This window comes from Heptranchias perlo, chromosome 19 (assembly GCF_035084215.1).
Source record: "Heptranchias perlo isolate sHepPer1 chromosome 19, sHepPer1.hap1, whole genome shotgun sequence".
Taxonomy (NCBI): domain Eukaryota; kingdom Metazoa; phylum Chordata; class Chondrichthyes; order Hexanchiformes; family Hexanchidae; genus Heptranchias; species Heptranchias perlo.
The window spans coordinates 46365232-46385390 of NC_090343.1; positions in this window are offsets into that span (position 1 = coordinate 46365232).

The following is a 20159-nucleotide window of genomic DNA, read 5'->3' on the forward strand; positions in this document are numbered from 1 at the left end:
TGGGTACTGTCACTGGGTACTGTCACTGCGTACTGTCACTGGGTACGGTCACTGGGTACTGTCACGCAGTACTGTCACTGGGTACTGTCACTGGGTACTGTCACTGGTACTGTCACTAGGTACTGTCACTGGGTACTGTCACTGGGTACTGTCACTGGGTACGGTCACTGGGTACTGTCACTGGGTACTGTCACTGGTACTGTCACTAGGTACTGTCACTGGGTACTCTCACTGGTACTGTCACTAGGTACTGTCACTGGGTACTGTCACTGGGTACTGTCACGCAGTACTGTCACTGGGTACGGTCACTGGGTACTGTCACTGGGTACTCTCACTGGTACTGTCACTAGGTACTGTCACTGGGTACTCTCACTGGTACTGTCACTAGGTACTGTCACTGGGTACTGTCACTGGGTACTGTCACTCAGTACTGTCACTGGGTACGGTCACTGGGTACTGTCACTGGGTACTCTCACTGGTACTGTCACTAGGTACTGTCACTGGGTATGCTCACTGGTACTGTCACTAGGTACTGTCACTGGGTACTGTCACTGGGTACTGTCACGCAGTACTGTCACTGGGTACGGTCACTGGGTACTGTCACGCAGTACTGTCACGCAGTACTGTCACTGGGTACGGTCACTGGGTACTGTCACTGGGTACTGTCACTGGTACTGTCACTAGGTACTGTCACTGGGTACTCTCACTGGTACTGTCACTAGGTACTGTCACTGGGTACTGTCACTGGGTACTGTCACGCAGTACTGTCACTGGGTACGGTCACTGGGTACTGTCACTGGGTACTCTCACTGGTACTGTCACTAGGTACTGTCACTGGGTACTCTCACTGGTACTGTCACTTGGTACTGTCACTGGGTACTGTCACTGGGTACTGTCACGCAGTACTGTCACTGGGTACGGTCACTGGGTACTGTCACTGGTACTGTCACTAGATACTGTCACTGGGTACTGTCACTGGGTACTCTCACTGGTACTGTCACTAGGTACTGTCACTGGGTCCTCTCACTGGTACTGTCACTAGGTACTGTCACTGGGTACTGTCACTGGGTACTGTCACGCAGTACTGTCACTGGGTACGGTCACTGGGTACTGTCACTGGGTACTGTCACGCAGTACTGTCACAGGGTACTGTCACTGGTACTGTCACTGGTACTGTCACTGGGTACTGTCACTGGTACTGTCACTGGGTACTCTCACTGGTACTGTCACTAGGTACTGTCACTGGGTACTGTCACTGGGTACTGTCACGCAGTACTGTCACTGGGTACTGTCACTGGGTACTGTCACGCAGTACTGTCACAGGGTACAGTCACTGGTACTGTCACTGGGTACTGTCACTGGTACTGTCACTGGGTACTGTCACTGGTACTGTCACTGGGTACTCTCACTGGCACTGTCACTGGTACTGTCACTGGGTACTGTCACTGGTAATGTCACTGGGTACTGTCACTGGGTAATGTCACTGGTACTGTCACTGGGTACTGTCACTGGTACTGTCACTGGGTACTGTCACTGGTACTGTCACTGGGTACTGTCACTGGTACTGTCACTGGGTACTGTCACTGGGTACTGTCACTGGGTACTGTCACTGGTACTGTCACTAGGTACTGTCACTGGGTACTGTCACTGGGTACTGACACTGGGTACTGTCATGAGGTACGGTCACTGGGTGCTGTCAATGGGTACTGTCAATGGGTACTGACACTGGGTACTCACACTGGGTACTGACACTGGGTACTGTCACTGGGTACTGTCACTGGGTACTGTCACTGCGTACTGTCACGGGGTACTGTCACTGGGTACTGTCACTGGGTACTCTCACTGGGTACTGTCACTGGGTACTGTCACGCAGTACGGTTACTACATACTGTCACGAGGTACTGTCATTGGGTACTGTCACTGGGTACGGTCACAGGGTACTGTCACGGGGTACTGTCACTGCGTACTGTCATTGGGTACTGTCACTGGGTACTGACACGGGGTACTGTCATTGGGTACTGTCACGGGGTACTGTCATTGGGTACTGTCACTGCGTACTGTCATTGGGTACTGTCACTGGGTACTGACACGGGGTACTGTCATTGGGTACTGTCACGGGGTACTGTCACTGGGTACTGTCACGTGGTACTGTCACGGGGTACTGTCACGGGGTGCTGTGACTGGGTACTGTCACTGCGTACAGTCACTGGGTACTGTCACTGGGTACTGTCACGGGGTACTGTCACTGGGTACTGTCACGGGGTACTGTCACTGGGTACTCTCACTGGGTACTCTCACTGGGTACAGTCACTGGGTACTGTCACTGGGTACTGTCACGGGGTACTGTCACTGGGTACTGTCACTGGGTACTGTCACTGGGTACTGTCACTGCGTACAGTCACTGGGTACTGTCACTGGGTACTGTCACTGGGTACTCTCACTGGGTACTGTCACTGGGTACTGTCACTGGGTACTGTCACGAGGTACTGTCACTGGGTACTGTCATTGGGTACTCTCACTGGGTACTGTCACTGGGTACTGTCACTGCATACAGTCACTGCGTACAGTCACTGGGTACTGTCACGGAGTACGGTCACAGGGTACTGTCACGGGGTACTGTCACGGGGTACTGTCACGAGGTACTGTCACGGGGTACTGTCACGGGGTACTGTCACGAGGTACTGTCACTGGGTACTGTCACTGGGTACTGTCACTGGGTACTGTCACTGGGTACTGTCACGGGGTACTGTCACTGGGTATAGACACGAGGTACTGTCACGAGCTATGGTCATGGGGTACTGTCACGGGGTACTGTCGCGAGGTACTGTCATGAGGTACTGTCACGAGGTACCGTCATGCGGCGCTGTCACGTGACACTGTCATGGGGTACAGTCATGCAGCACTGTCATGTGGCGCTGTCACGGGGTACTGTCACGGGGTACTGTCACTGGGTACTGTCACAGGGTACTGTCACGGGGTACTGTCACGGGGTACTGTCACTGGGTACTGTCAATGGGTACTCACACTGGGTACTCACACTGGGTACTGTCACTGGGTACTGTCACGCAGTACTGACACAGGGTACGGTTACTACATACTGTCACGAGGTACTGTCATTGGGTACTGTCACTGGGTACGGTCACAGGGTACTGTCACTGCGTACTGTCATTGGGTACTCTCACTGGGTACTGTCACGGGGTACTGTCACTGGGTACGGTCACTGGGTACTGTCACTGGGTACTGTCACTGGGTACTGTCACTGGGTACTGTCATTGGGTACTCTCACTGGGTACTGTCACTGGGTACTGTCACTGCGTACAGTCACTGGGTACTGTCACTGGGTACTGTCACGGGGTACTGTCACTGGGTACTGTCACTGGGTACTGTCACGGGGGTACTGTCACGGGGTACTGTCACGGGGTACTCTCACTGGGTACTGTCACTGGGTACAGTCACTGGGTACTGTCACGGGGTACTGTCACTGCGTACAGTCACTGGGTACTGTCACTGGGTACTGTCACTGGGTACTCTCACTGGGTACTGTCACTGGGTACAGTCACTGGGTACTGTCACTGGGTACTGTCACGGGGTACTGTCACGGGGTACTGTCACTGGGTACTGTCACTGCGTACAGTCACTGGGTACTGTCACTGGGTACTGTCACTGGGTACTGTCACGGGGTACTGTCACTGGGTACTGTCACTGGGTACTGTCACTGCGTACAGTCACTGGGTACTGTCACTGGGTACTGTCACGGGGTACTGTCACTGCGTACAGTCACTGGGTACTGTCACTGGGTACTGTCACTGGGTACTCTCACTGGGTACTGTCACTGGGTACTGTCACTGGGTACTGTCACGGGGTACTGTCACTGGGTACTGTCACTGGGTACTGTCACGGGGTACTGTCACTGGGTACTGTCATTGGGTACTCTCACTGGGTACTGTCACTGGGTACTGACACGGGGTACTGTCATTGGGTACTGTCACGGGGTACTGTCACTGGGTACTGTCACGTGGTACTGTCACGGGGTACTGTCACGGGGTGCTGTGACTGGGTACTGTCACTGGGTACGGTCACAGGGTACTGTCACGGGGTACTGTCACTGCGTACTGTCATTGGGTACTGTCACTGGGTACTGACACGGGGTACTGTCATTGGGTACTGTCACGGGGTACTGTCATTGGGTACTGTCACTGCTTACTGTCATTGGGTACTGTCACTGGGTACTGACACGGGGTACTGTCATTGGGTACTGTCACGGGGTACTGTCACTGGGTACTGTCACGTGGTACTGTCACGGGGTACTGTCACGGGGTGCTGTGACTGGGTACTGTCACTGCGTACAGTCACTGGGTACTGTCACTGGGTACTGTCACGGGGTACTGTCACTGGGTACTGTCACGGGGTACTGTCACTGGGTACTCTCACTGGGTACTCTCACTGGGTACAGTCACTGGGTACTGTCACTGGGTACTGTCACGGGGTACTGTCACTGGGTACTGTCACTGGGTACTGTCACTGGGTACTGTCACTGCGTACAGTCACTGGGTACTGTCACTGGGTACTGTCACTGGGTACTCTCACTGGGTACTGTCACTGGGTACTGTCACTGGGTACTGTCACGAGGTACTGTCACTGGGTACTGTCATTGGGTACTCTCACTGGGTACTGTCACTGGGTACTGTCACTGCATACAGTCACTGCGTACAGTCACTGGGTACTGTCACGGAGTACGGTCACAGGGTACTGTCACTGGGTACTCTCACTGGGTACTGTCACTGGGTACTGTCACTGGGTACTGTCACGAGGTACTGTCACTGGGTACTGTCATTGGGTACTCTCACTGGGTACTGTCACTGGGTACTGTCACTGCATACAGTCACTGCGTACAGTCACTGGGTACTGTCACGGAGTACGGTCACAGGGTACTGTCACGGGGTACTGTCACGGGGTACTGTCACGAGGTACTGTCACTGGGTACTGTCACTGGGTACTGTCACTGGGTACTGTCACTGGGTACTGTCACTGGGTATAGACACGAGGTACTGTCACGAGCTATGGTCATGGGGTACTGTCACGGGGTACTCTCGCGAGGTACTGTCATGAGGTACTGTCACGAGGTACCGTCATGCGGCGCTGTCACGTGACACTGTCATGGGGTACAGTCATGCAGCACTGTCATGTGGCGCTGTCACGGGGTACTGTCACGGGGTACTGTCACTGGGTACTGTCACAGGGTACTGTCACGGGGTACTGTCACGGGGTACTGTCAATGGGTACTCACACTGGGTACTCACACTGGGTACTGTCACTGGGTACTGTCACGCAGTACTGACACAGGGTACGGTTACTACATACTGTCACGAGGTACTGTCATTGGGTACTGTCACTGGGTACGGTCACAGGGTACTGTCACTGCGTACTGTCATTGGGTACTCTCACTGGGTACTGTCACGGGGTACTGTCACTGGGTACGGTCACTGGGTACTGTCACTGGGTACTGTCACTGGGTACTGTCATTGGGTACTCTCACTGGGTACTGTCACTGGGTACTGTCACTGCGTACAGTCACTGGGTACTGTCACTGGGTACTGTCACGGGGTACTGTCACTGGGTACTGTCACTGGGTACTGTCACGGGGGTACTGTCACGGGGTACTGTCACGGGGTACTCTCACTGGGTACTGTCACTGGGTACAGTCACTGGGTACTGTCACTGGGTACTGTCACGGGGTACTGTCACTGGGTACTGTCACTGGGTACTGTCACTGCGTACAGTCACTGGGTACTGTCACTGGGTACTGTCACGGGGTACTGTCACTGCGTACAGTCACTGGGTACTGTCACTGGGTACTGTCACTGGGTACTCTCACTGGGTACTGTCACTGGGTACAGTCACTGGGTACTGTCACTGGGTACTGTCACGGGGTACTGTCACGGGGTACTGTCACTGGGTACTGTCACTGCGTACAGTCACTGGGTACTGTCACTGGGTACTGTCACTGGGTACTGTCACGGGGTACTGTCACTGGGTACTGTCACTGGGTACTGTCACTGCGTACAGTCACTGGGTACTGTCACTGGGTACTGTCACGGGGTACTGTCACTGCGTACAGTCACTGGGTACTGTCACTGGGTACTGTCACTGGGTACTCTCACTGGGTACTGTCACTGGGTACTGTCACTGGGTACTGTCACGGGGTACTGTCACTGGGTACTGTCACTGGGTACTGTCACGGGGTACTGTCACTGGGTACTGTCATTGGGTACTCTCACTGGGTACTGTCACTGGGTACTGTCACTGCATACAGTCACTGCGTACAGTCACTGGGTACTGTCACTGGGTACTGTCACGGAGTACGGTCATAGGGTACTGTCACGGGGTACTGTCACGGGGTACTGTCACGAGGTACTGTCACTGGGTACTGTCACTGGGTACTGTCACGGGGTACTGTCACTGGGTACTGTCACTGGGTACTGTCACGGGGTACTGTCACTGGGTACTGTCACTGAGTACTGTCACGGGGTACTGTCACTGGGTATAGACACGAGGTACTGTCACGAGCTATGGTCATGGGGTACTGTCACGGGGTACTGTCGCGAGGTACTGTCATGAGGTACTGTCACGAGGTACCGTCATGCGGCGCTGTCACGTGACACTGTCATGGGGTACAGTCATGCGGCACTGTCATGTGGCGCTGTCACGGGGTACTGTCTCGGGGTACTGTCACTGGGTACTGTCACAGGGTACTGTCACGGGGTACTGTCACGGGGTACTGTCACTGGGTACTGTCAATGGGTACTCACACTGGGTACTCACACTGGGTACTGTCACTGGGTACTGTCACGCAGTACTGACACAGGGTACGGTTACTACATACTGTCACGAGGTACTGTCATTGGGTACTGTCACTGGGTACGGTCACAGGGTACTGTCACTGCGTACTGTCATTGGGTACTGTCACTGGTACTGTCACTGGGTACTCTCACTGGCACTGTCACTGGTACTGTCACTGGGTACTGTCACTGGTAATGTCACTGGGTACTGTCACTGGGTAATGTCACTGGTACTGTCACTGGGTACTGTCACTGGTACTGTCACTGGGTACTGTCACTGGTACTGTCACTGGGTACTGTCACTGGTACTGTCACTGGGTACTGTCACTGGGTACTGTCACTGGGTACTGTCACTGGTACTGTCACTAGGTACTGTCACTGGGTACTGTCATGAGGTACGGTCACTGGGTGCTGTCAATGGGTACTGTCAATGGGTACTGACACTGGGTACTCACACTGGGTACTGACACTGGGTACTGTCACTGGGTACTGTCACTGGGTACTGTCACTGCGTACTGTCACGGGGTACTGTCACTGGGTACTGTCACTGGGTACTCTCACTGGGTACTGTCACTGGGTACTGTCACGCAGTACGGTTACTACATACTGTCACGAGGTACTGTCATTGGGTACTGTCACTGGGTACGGTCACAGGGTACTGTCACGGGGTACTGTCACTGCGTACTGTCATTGGGTACTGTCACTGGGTACTGACACGGGGTACTGTCATTGGGTACTGTCACGGGGTACTGTCATTGGGTACTGTCACTGCGTACTGTCATTGGGTACTGTCACTGGGTACTGACACGGGGTACTGTCATTGGGTACTGTCACGGGGTACTGTCACTGGGTACTGTCACTGGGTACTGTCACTGGGTACTGTCACGCAGTACTGTCACTGGGTACGGTCACTGGGTACTGTCACGCAGTACTGTCACGCAGTACTGTCACTGGGTACGGTCACTGGGTACTGTCACTGGGTACTGTCACTGGTACTGTCACTAGGTACTGTCACTGGGTACTCTCACTGGTACTGTCACTAGGTACTGTCACTGGGTACTGTCACTGGGTACTGTCACGCAGTACTGTCACTGGGTACGGTCACTGGGTACTGTCACTGGGTACTCTCACTGGTACTGTCACTAGGTACTGTCACTGGGTACTCTCACTGGTACTGTCACTTGGTACTGTCACTGGGTACTGTCACTGGGTACTGTCACGCAGTACTGTCACTGGGTACGGTCACTGGGTACTGTCACTGGTACTGTCACTAGATACTGTCACTGGGTACTGTCACTGGGTACTCTCACTGGTACTGTCACTAGGTACTGTCACTGGGTCCTCTCACTGGTACTGTCACTAGGTACTGTCACTGGGTACTGTCACTGGGTACTGTCACGCAGTACTGTCACTGGGTACGGTCACTGGGTACTGTCACTGGGTACTGTCACGCAGTACTGTCACAGGGTACTGTCACTGGTACTGTCACTGGTACTGTCACTGGGTACTGTCACTGGTACTGTCACTGGGTACTCTCACTGGTACTGTCACTAGGTACTGTCACTGGGTACTGTCACTGGGTACTGTCACGCAGTACTGTCACTGGGTACTGTCACTGGGTACTGTCACGCAGTACTGTCACAGGGTACAGTCACTGGTACTGTCACTGGGTACTGTCACTGGTACTGTCACTGGGTACTGTCACTGGTACTGTCACTGGGTACTCTCACTGGCACTGTCACTGGTACTGTCACTGGGTACTGTCACTGGTAATGTCACTGGGTACTGTCACTGGGTAATGTCACTGGTACTGTCACTGGGTACTGTCACTGGTACTGTCACTGGGTACTGTCACTGGTACTGTCACTGGGTACTGTCACTGGTACTGTCACTGGGTACTGTCACTGGGTACTGTCACTGGGTACTGTCACTGGTACTGTCACTAGGTACTGTCACTGGGTACTGTCACTGGGTACTGACACTGGGTACTGTCATGAGGTACGGTCACTGGGTGCTGTCAATGGGTACTGTCAATGGGTACTGACACTGGGTACTCACACTGGGTACTGACACTGGGTACTGTCACTGGGTACTGTCACTGGGTACTGTCACTGCGTACTGTCACGGGGTACTGTCACTGGGTACTGTCACTGGGTACTCTCACTGGGTACTGTCACTGGGTACTGTCACGCAGTACGGTTACTACATACTGTCACGAGGTACTGTCATTGGGTACTGTCACTGGGTACGGTCACAGGGTACTGTCACGGGGTACTGTCACTGCGTACTGTCATTGGGTACTGTCACTGGGTACTGACACGGGGTACTGTCATTGGGTACTGTCACGGGGTACTGTCATTGGGTACTGTCACTGCGTACTGTCATTGGGTACTGTCACTGGGTACTGACACGGGGTACTGTCATTGGGTACTGTCACGGGGTACTGTCACTGGGTACTGTCACGTGGTACTGTCACGGGGTACTGTCACGGGGTGCTGTGACTGGGTACTGTCACTGCGTACAGTCACTGGGTACTGTCACTGGGTACTGTCACGGGGTACTGTCACTGGGTACTGTCACGGGGTACTGTCACTGGGTACTCTCACTGGGTACTCTCACTGGGTACAGTCACTGGGTACTGTCACTGGGTACTGTCACGGGGTACTGTCACTGGGTACTGTCACTGGGTACTGTCACTGGGTACTGTCACTGCGTACAGTCACTGGGTACTGTCACTGGGTACTGTCACTGGGTACTCTCACTGGGTACTGTCACTGGGTACTGTCACTGGGTACTGTCACGAGGTACTGTCACTGGGTACTGTCATTGGGTACTCTCACTGGGTACTGTCACTGGGTACTGTCACTGCATACAGTCACTGCGTACAGTCACTGGGTACTGTCACGGAGTACGGTCACAGGGTACTGTCACGGGGTACTGTCACGGGGTACTGTCACGAGGTACTGTCACGGGGTACTGTCACGGGGTACTGTCACGAGGTACTGTCACTGGGTACTGTCACTGGGTACTGTCACTGGGTACTGTCACTGGGTACTGTCACGGGGTACTGTCACTGGGTATAGACACGAGGTACTGTCACGAGCTATGGTCATGGGGTACTGTCACGGGGTACTGTCGCGAGGTACTGTCATGAGGTACTGTCACGAGGTACCGTCATGCGGCGCTGTCACGTGACACTGTCATGGGGTACAGTCATGCAGCACTGTCATGTGGCGCTGTCACGGGGTACTGTCACGGGGTACTGTCACTGGGTACTGTCACAGGGTACTGTCACGGGGTACTGTCACGGGGTACTGTCACTGGGTACTGTCAATGGGTACTCACACTGGGTACTCACACTGGGTACTGTCACTGGGTACTGTCACGCAGTACTGACACAGGGTACGGTTACTACATACTGTCACGAGGTACTGTCATTGGGTACTGTCACTGGGTACGGTCACAGGGTACTGTCACTGCGTACTGTCATTGGGTACTCTCACTGGGTACTGTCACGGGGTACTGTCACTGGGTACGGTCACTGGGTACTGTCACTGGGTACTGTCACTGGGTACTGTCACTGGGTACTGTCATTGGGTACTCTCACTGGGTACTGTCACTGGGTACTGTCACTGCGTACAGTCACTGGGTACTGTCACTGGGTACTGTCACGGGGTACTGTCACTGGGTACTGTCACTGGGTACTGTCACGGGGGTACTGTCACGGGGTACTGTCACGGGGTACTCTCACTGGGTACTGTCACTGGGTACAGTCACTGGGTACTGTCACGGGGTACTGTCACTGCGTACAGTCACTGGGTACTGTCACTGGGTACTGTCACTGGGTACTCTCACTGGGTACTGTCACTGGGTACAGTCACTGGGTACTGTCACTGGGTACTGTCACGGGGTACTGTCACGGGGTACTGTCACTGGGTACTGTCACTGCGTACAGTCACTGGGTACTGTCACTGGGTACTGTCACTGGGTACTGTCACGGGGTACTGTCACTGGGTACTGTCACTGGGTACTGTCACTGCGTACAGTCACTGGGTACTGTCACTGGGTACTGTCACGGGGTACTGTCACTGCGTACAGTCACTGGGTACTGTCACTGGGTACTGTCACTGGGTACTCTCACTGGGTACTGTCACTGGGTACTGTCACTGGGTACTGTCACGGGGTACTGTCACTGGGTACTGTCACTGGGTACTGTCACGGGGTACTGTCACTGGGTACTGTCATTGGGTACTCTCACTGGGTACTGTCACTGGGTACTGACACGGGGTACTGTCATTGGGTACTGTCACGGGGTACTGTCACTGGGTACTGTCACGTGGTACTGTCACGGGGTACTGTCACGGGGTGCTGTGACTGGGTACTGTCACTGGGTACGGTCACAGGGTACTGTCACGGGGTACTGTCACTGCGTACTGTCATTGGGTACTGTCACTGGGTACTGACACGGGGTACTGTCATTGGGTACTGTCACGGGGTACTGTCATTGGGTACTGTCACTGCTTACTGTCATTGGGTACTGTCACTGGGTACTGACACGGGGTACTGTCATTGGGTACTGTCACGGGGTACTGTCACTGGGTACTGTCACGTGGTACTGTCACGGGGTACTGTCACGGGGTGCTGTGACTGGGTACTGTCACTGCGTACAGTCACTGGGTACTGTCACTGGGTACTGTCACGGGGTACTGTCACTGGGTACTGTCACGGGGTACTGTCACTGGGTACTCTCACTGGGTACTCTCACTGGGTACAGTCACTGGGTACTGTCACTGGGTACTGTCACGGGGTACTGTCACTGGGTACTGTCACTGGGTACTGTCACTGGGTACTGTCACTGCGTACAGTCACTGGGTACTGTCACTGGGTACTGTCACTGGGTACTCTCACTGGGTACTGTCACTGGGTACTGTCACTGGGTACTGTCACGAGGTACTGTCACTGGGTACTGTCATTGGGTACTCTCACTGGGTACTGTCACTGGGTACTGTCACTGCATACAGTCACTGCGTACAGTCACTGGGTACTGTCACGGAGTACGGTCACAGGGTACTGTCACTGGGTACTCTCACTGGGTACTGTCACTGGGTACTGTCACTGGGTACTGTCACGAGGTACTGTCACTGGGTACTGTCATTGGGTACTCTCACTGGGTACTGTCACTGGGTACTGTCACTGCATACAGTCACTGCGTACAGTCACTGGGTACTGTCACGGAGTACGGTCACAGGGTACTGTCACGGGGTACTGTCACGGGGTACTGTCACGAGGTACTGTCACTGGGTACTGTCACTGGGTACTGTCACTGGGTACTGTCACTGGGTATAGACACGAGGTACTGTCACGAGCTATGGTCATGGGGTACTGTCACGGGGTACTCTCGCGAGGTACTGTCATGAGGTACTGTCACGAGGTACCGTCATGCGGCGCTGTCACGTGACACTGTCATGGGGTACAGTCATGCAGCACTGTCATGTGGCGCTGTCACGGGGTACTGTCACGGGGTACTGTCACTGGGTACTGTCACAGGGTACTGTCACGGGGTACTGTCACGGGGTACTGTCAATGGGTACTCACACTGGGTACTCACACTGGGTACTGTCACTGGGTACTGTCACGCAGTACTGACACAGGGTACGGTTACTACATACTGTCACGAGGTACTGTCATTGGGTACTGTCACTGGGTACGGTCACAGGGTACTGTCACTGCGTACTGTCATTGGGTACTCTCACTGGGTACTGTCACGGGGTACTGTCACTGGGTACGGTCACTGGGTACTGTCACTGGGTACTGTCACTGGGTACTGTCATTGGGTACTCTCACTGGGTACTGTCACTGGGTACTGTCACTGCGTACAGTCACTGGGTACTGTCACTGGGTACTGTCACGGGGTACTGTCACTGGGTACTGTCACTGGGTACTGTCACGGGGGTACTGTCACGGGGTACTGTCACGGGGTACTCTCACTGGGTACTGTCACTGGGTACAGTCACTGGGTACTGTCACTGGGTACTGTCACGGGGTACTGTCACTGGGTACTGTCACTGGGTACTGTCACTGCGTACAGTCACTGGGTACTGTCACTGGGTACTGTCACGGGGTACTGTCACTGCGTACAGTCACTGGGTACTGTCACTGGGTACTGTCACTGGGTACTCTCACTGGGTACTGTCACTGGGTACAGTCACTGGGTACTGTCACTGGGTACTGTCACGGGGTACTGTCACGGGGTACTGTCACTGGGTACTGTCACTGCGTACAGTCACTGGGTACTGTCACTGGGTACTGTCACTGGGTACTGTCACGGGGTACTGTCACTGGGTACTGTCACTGGGTACTGTCACTGCGTACAGTCACTGGGTACTGTCACTGGGTACTGTCACGGGGTACTGTCACTGCGTACAGTCACTGGGTACTGTCACTGGGTACTGTCACTGGGTACTCTCACTGGGTACTGTCACTGGGTACTGTCACTGGGTACTGTCACGGGGTACTGTCACTGGGTACTGTCACTGGGTACTGTCACGGGGTACTGTCACTGGGTACTGTCATTGGGTACTCTCACTGGGTACTGTCACTGGGTACTGTCACTGCATACAGTCACTGCGTACAGTCACTGGGTACTGTCACTGGGTACTGTCACGGAGTACGGTCATAGGGTACTGTCACGGGGTACTGTCACGGGGTACTGTCACGAGGTACTGTCACTGGGTACTGTCACTGGGTACTGTCACGGGGTACTGTCACTGGGTACTGTCACTGGGTACTGTCACGGGGTACTGTCACTGGGTACTGTCACTGAGTACTGTCACGGGGTACTGTCACTGGGTATAGACACGAGGTACTGTCACGAGCTATGGTCATGGGGTACTGTCACGGGGTACTGTCGCGAGGTACTGTCATGAGGTACTGTCACGAGGTACCGTCATGCGGCGCTGTCACGTGACACTGTCATGGGGTACAGTCATGCGGCACTGTCATGTGGCGCTGTCACGGGGTACTGTCTCGGGGTACTGTCACTGGGTACTGTCACAGGGTACTGTCACGGGGTACTGTCACGGGGTACTGTCACTGGGTACTGTCAATGGGTACTCACACTGGGTACTCACACTGGGTACTGTCACTGGGTACTGTCACGCAGTACTGACACAGGGTACGGTTACTACATACTGTCACGAGGTACTGTCATTGGGTACTGTCACTGGGTACGGTCACAGGGTACTGTCACTGCGTACTGTCATTGGGTACTGTCACTGGTACTGTCACTGGGTACTCTCACTGGCACTGTCACTGGTACTGTCACTGGGTACTGTCACTGGTAATGTCACTGGGTACTGTCACTGGGTAATGTCACTGGTACTGTCACTGGGTACTGTCACTGGTACTGTCACTGGGTACTGTCACTGGTACTGTCACTGGGTACTGTCACTGGTACTGTCACTGGGTACTGTCACTGGGTACTGTCACTGGGTACTGTCACTGGTACTGTCACTAGGTACTGTCACTGGGTACTGTCACTGGGTACTGTCATGAGGTACGGTCACTGGGTGCTGTCAATGGGTACTGTCAATGGGTACTGACACTGGGTACTCACACTGGGTACTGACACTGGGTACTGTCACTGGGTACTGTCACTGGGTACTGTCACTGCGTACTGTCACGGGGTACTGTCACTGGGTACTGTCACTGGGTACTCTCACTGGGTACTGTCACTGGGTACTGTCACGCAGTACGGTTACTACATACTGTCACGAGGTACTGTCATTGGGTACTGTCACTGGGTACGGTCACAGGGTACTGTCACGGGGTACTGTCACTGCGTACTGTCATTGGGTACTGTCACTGGGTACTGACACGGGGTACTGTCATTGGGTACTGTCACGGGGTACTGTCATTGGGTACTGTCACTGCGTACTGTCATTGGGTACTGTCACTGGGTACTGACACGGGGTACTGTCATTGGGTACTGTCACGGGGTACTGTCACTGGGTACTGTCACGTGGTACTGTCACGGGGTACTGTCACGGGGTGCTGTGACTGGGTACTGTCACTGCGTACAGTCACTGGGTACTGTCACTGGGTACTGTCACGGGGTACTGTCACTGGGTACTGTCACGGGGTACTGTCACTGGGTACTCTCACTGGGTACTCTCACTGGGTACAGTCACTGGGTACTGTCACTGGGTACTGTCACGGGGTACTGTCACTGGGTACTGTCACTGGGTACTGTCACTGGGTACTGTCACTGCGTACAGTCACTGGGTACTGTCACTGGGTACTGTCACTGGGTACTCTCACTGGGTACTGTCACTGGGTACTGTCACTGGGTACTGTCACGAGGTACTGTCACTGGGTACTGTCATTGGGTACTCTCACTGGGTACTGTCACTGGGTACTGTCACTGCATACAGTCACTGCGTACAGTCACTGGGTACTGTCACGGAGTACGGTCACAGGGTACTGTCACGGGGTACTGTCACGGGGTACTGTCACGAGGTACTGTCACGGGGTACTGTCACGGGGTACTGTCACGAGGTACTGTCACGGGGTACTGTCACGGGGTACTGTCACGAGGTACTGTCACTGGGTACTGTCACTGGGTACTGTCACTGGGTACTGTCACTGGGTACTGTCACGGGGTACTGTCACTGGGTATAGACACGAGGTACTGTCACGAGCTATGGTCATGGGGTACTGTCACGGGGTACTGTCGCGAGGTACTGTCATGAGGTACTGTCACGAGGTACCGTCATGCGGCGCTGTCACGTGACACTGTCATGGGGTACAGTCATGCAGCACTGTCATGTGGCGCTGTCACGGGGTACTGTCACGGGGTACTGTCACTGGGTACTGTCACAGGGTACTGTCACGGGGTACTGTCACGGGGTACTGTCACTGGGTACTGTCAATGGGTACTCACACTGGGTACTCACACTGGGTACTGTCACTGGGTACTGTCACGCAGTACTGACACAGGGTACGGTTACTACATACTGTCACGAGGTACTGTCATTGGGTACTGTCACTGGGTACGGTCACAGGGTACTGTCACTGCGTACTGTCATTGGGTACTCTCACTGGGTACTGTCACGGGGTACTGTCACTGGGTACGGTCACTGGGTACTGTCACTGGGTACTGTCACTGGGTACTGTCACTGGGTACTGTCATTGGGTACTCTCACTGGGTACTGTCACTGGGTACTGTCACTGCGTACAGTCACTGGGTACTGTCACTGGGTACTGTCACGGGGTACTGTCACTGGGTACTGTCACTGGGTACTGTCACGGGGGTACTGTCACGGGGTACTGTCACGGGGTACTCTCACTGGGTACTGTCACTGGGTACAGTCACTGGGTACTGTCACGGGGTACTGTCACTGCGTACAGTCACTGGGTACTGTCACTGGGTACTGTCACTGGGTACTCTCACTGGGTACTGTCACTGGGTACAGTCACTGGGTACTGTCACTGGGTACTGTCACGGGGTACTGTCACGGGGTACTGTCACTGGGTACTGTCACTGCGTACAGTCACTGGGTACTGTCACTGGGTACTGTCACTGGGTACTGTCACGGGGTACTGTCACTGGGTACTGTCACTGGGTACTGTCACTGCGTACAGTCACTGGGTACTGTCACTGGGTACTGTCACGGGGTACTGTCACTGCGTACAGTCACTGGGTACTGTCACTGGGTACTGTCACTGGGTACTCTCACTGGGTACTGTCACTGGGTACTGTCACTGGGTACTGTCACGGGGTACTGTCACTGGGTACTGTCACTGGGTACTGTCACGGGGTACTGTCACTGGGTACTGTCATTGGGTACTCTCACTGGGTACTGTCACTGGGTACTGTCACGCAGTACGGTTACTACATACTGTCACGAGGTACTGTCATTGGGTACTGTCACTGGGTACGGTCACAGGGTACTGTCACGGGGTACTGTCACTGCGTACTGTCATTGGGTACTGTCACTGGGTACTGACACGGGGTACTGTCATTGGGTACTGTCACGGGGTACTGTCACTGGGTACTGTCACGTGGTACTGTCACGGGGTACTGTCACGGGGTGCTGTGACTGGGTACTGTCACTGCGTACAGTCACTGGGTACTGTCACTGGGTACTGTCACGGGGTACTGTCACTGGGTACTGTCACGGGGTACTGTCACTGGGTACTCTCACTGGGTACTCTCACTGGGTACAGTCACTGGGTACTGTCACTGGGTACTGTCACGGGGTACTGTCACTGGGTACTGTCACTGGGTACTGTCACTGCGTACAGTCACTGGGTACTGTCACTGGGTACTGTCACTGGGTACTCTCACTGGGTACTGTCACTGGGTACTGTCACTGGGTACTGTCACGAGGTACTGTCACTGGGTACTGTCATTGGGTACTCTCACTGGGTACTGTCACTGGGTACTGTCACTGCATACAGTCACTGCGTACAGTCACTGGGTACTGTCACGGAGTACGGTCACAGGGTACTGTCACTGGGTACTCTCACTGGGTACTGTCACTGGGTACTGTCACTGGGTACTGTCACGAGGTACTGTCACTGGGTACTGTCATTGGGTACTCTCACTGGTTACTGTCACTGGGTACTGTCACTGCATACAGTCACTGCGTACAGTCACTGGGTACTGTCACGGAGTACGGTCACAGGGTACTGTCACGGGGTACTGTCACGGGGTACTGTCACGAGGTACTGTCACTGGGTACTGTCACTGGGTACTGTCACTGGGTACTGTCACTGGGTACTGTCACTGGGTATAGACACGAGGTACTGTCACGAGCTATGGTCATGGGGTACTGTCACGGGGTACTCTCGCGAGGTACTGTCATGAGGTACTGTCACGAGGTACCGTCATGCGGCGCTGTCACGTGACACTGTCATGGGGTACAGTCATGCAGCACTGTCATGTGGCGCTGTCACGGGGTACTGTCACGGGGTACTGTCACTGGGTACTGTCACAGGGTACTGTCACGGGGTACTGTCACGGGGTACTGTCACTGGGTACTGTCAATGGGTACTCACACTGGGTACTCACACTGGGTACTGTCACTGGGTACTGTCACGCAGTACTGACACAGGGTACGGTTACTACATACTGTCACGAGGTACTGTCATTGGGTACTGTCACTGGGTACGGTCACAGGGTACTGTCACTGCGTACTGTCATTGGGTACTCTCACTGGGTACTGTCACGGGGTACTGTCACTGGGTACGGTCACTGGGTACTGTCACTGGGTACTGTCACTGGGTACTGTCACTGGGTACTGTCATTGGGTACTCTCACTGGGTACTGTCACTGGGTACTGTCACTGCGTACAGTCACTGGGTACTGTCACTGGGTACTGTCACGGGGTACTGTCACTGGGTACTGTCACTGGGTACTGTCACGGGGGTACTGTCACGGGGTACTGTCACGGGGTACTCTCACTGGGTACTGTCACTGGGTACAGTCACTGGGTACTGTCACTGGGTACTGTCACGGGGTACTGTCACTGGGTACTGTCACTGGGTACTGTCACTGCGTATAGTCACTGGGTACTGTCACTGGGTACTGTCACGGGGTACTGTCACTGCGTACAGTCACTGGGTACTGTCACTGGGTACTGTCACTGGGTACTCTCACTGGGTACTGTCACTGGGTACAGTCACTGGGTACTGTCACTGGGTACTGTCACGGGGTACTGTCACGGGGTACTGTCACTGGGTACTGTCACTGCGTACAGTCACTGGGTACTGTCACTGGGTACTGTCACTGGGTACTGTCACGGGGTACTGTCACTGGGTACTGTCACTGGGTACTGTCACTGCGTACAGTCACTGGGTACTGTCACTGGGTACTGTCACGGGGTACTGTCACTGCGTACAGTCACTGGGTACTGTCACTGGGTACTGTCACTGGGTACTGTCACTGGGTACTGTCACGGGGTACTGTCACTGGGTACTGTCACTGGGTACTGTCACTGCGTACAGTCACTGGGTGCTGTCACTGGGTACTGTCACGGGGTACTGTCACTGCGTACAGTCACTGGGTACTGTCACTGGGTACTGTCACTGGGTACTCTCACTGGGTACTGTCACTGGGTACAGTCACTGGGTACTGTCACTGGGTACTGTCACGGGGTACTGTCACGGGGTACTGTCACTGGGTACTGTCACTGCGTACAGTCACTGGGTACTGTCACTGGGTACTGTCACTGGGTACTGTCACGGGGTACTGTCACTGGGTACTGTCACTGGGTACTGTCACTGCGTACAGTCACTGGGTACTGTCACTGGGTACTGTCACGGGGTACTGTCACTGCGTACAGTCACTGGGTACTGTCACTGGGTACTGTCACTGGGTACTCTCACTGGGTACTGTCACTGGGTACTGTCACTGGGTACTGTCACGGGGTACTGTCACTGGGTACTGTCACTGGGTACTGTCACGGGGTACTGTCACTGGGTACTGTCATTGGGTACTCTCACTGGGTACTGTCACTGGGTACTGTCACTGCATACAGTCACTGCGTACAGTCACTGGGTACTGTCACTGGGTACTGTCACGGAGTACGGTCATAGGGTACTGTCACGGGGTACTGTCACGGGGTACTGTCACGAGGTACTGTCACTGGGTACTGTCACTGGGTACTGTCACGGGGTACTGTCACTGGGTACTGTCACTGGGTACTGTCACGGGGTACTGTCACTGGGTACTGTCACTGGGTACTGTCACGGGGTACTGTCACTGGGTATAGACACGAGGTACTGTCACGAGCTATGGTCATGGGGTACTGTCACGGGGTACTGTCGCGAGGTACTGTCATGAGGTACTGTCACGAGGTACCGTCATGCGGCGCTGTCACGTGACACTGTCATGGGGTACAGTCATGCGGCACTGTCATGTGGCGCTGTCACGGGGTACTGTCTCGGGGTACTGTCACTGGGTACTGTCACAGGGTACTGTCACGGGGTACTGTCACGGGGTACTGTCACTGGGTACTGTCAATGGGTACTCACACTGGGTACTCACACTGGGTACTGTCACTGGGTACTGTCACGCAGTACTGACACAGGGTACGGTTACTACATACTGTCACGAGGTACTGTCATTGGGTACTGTCACTGGGTACGGTCACAGGGTACTGTCACTGCGTACTGTCATTGGGTACTCTCACTGGGTACTGTCACGGGGTACTGTCACTGGGTACGGTCACTGGGTACGGTCACTGGGTACTGTCACTGGGTACTGTCACTGGGTACTGTCACGGGGTACTGTCACTGGGTACTGTCATTGGGTAC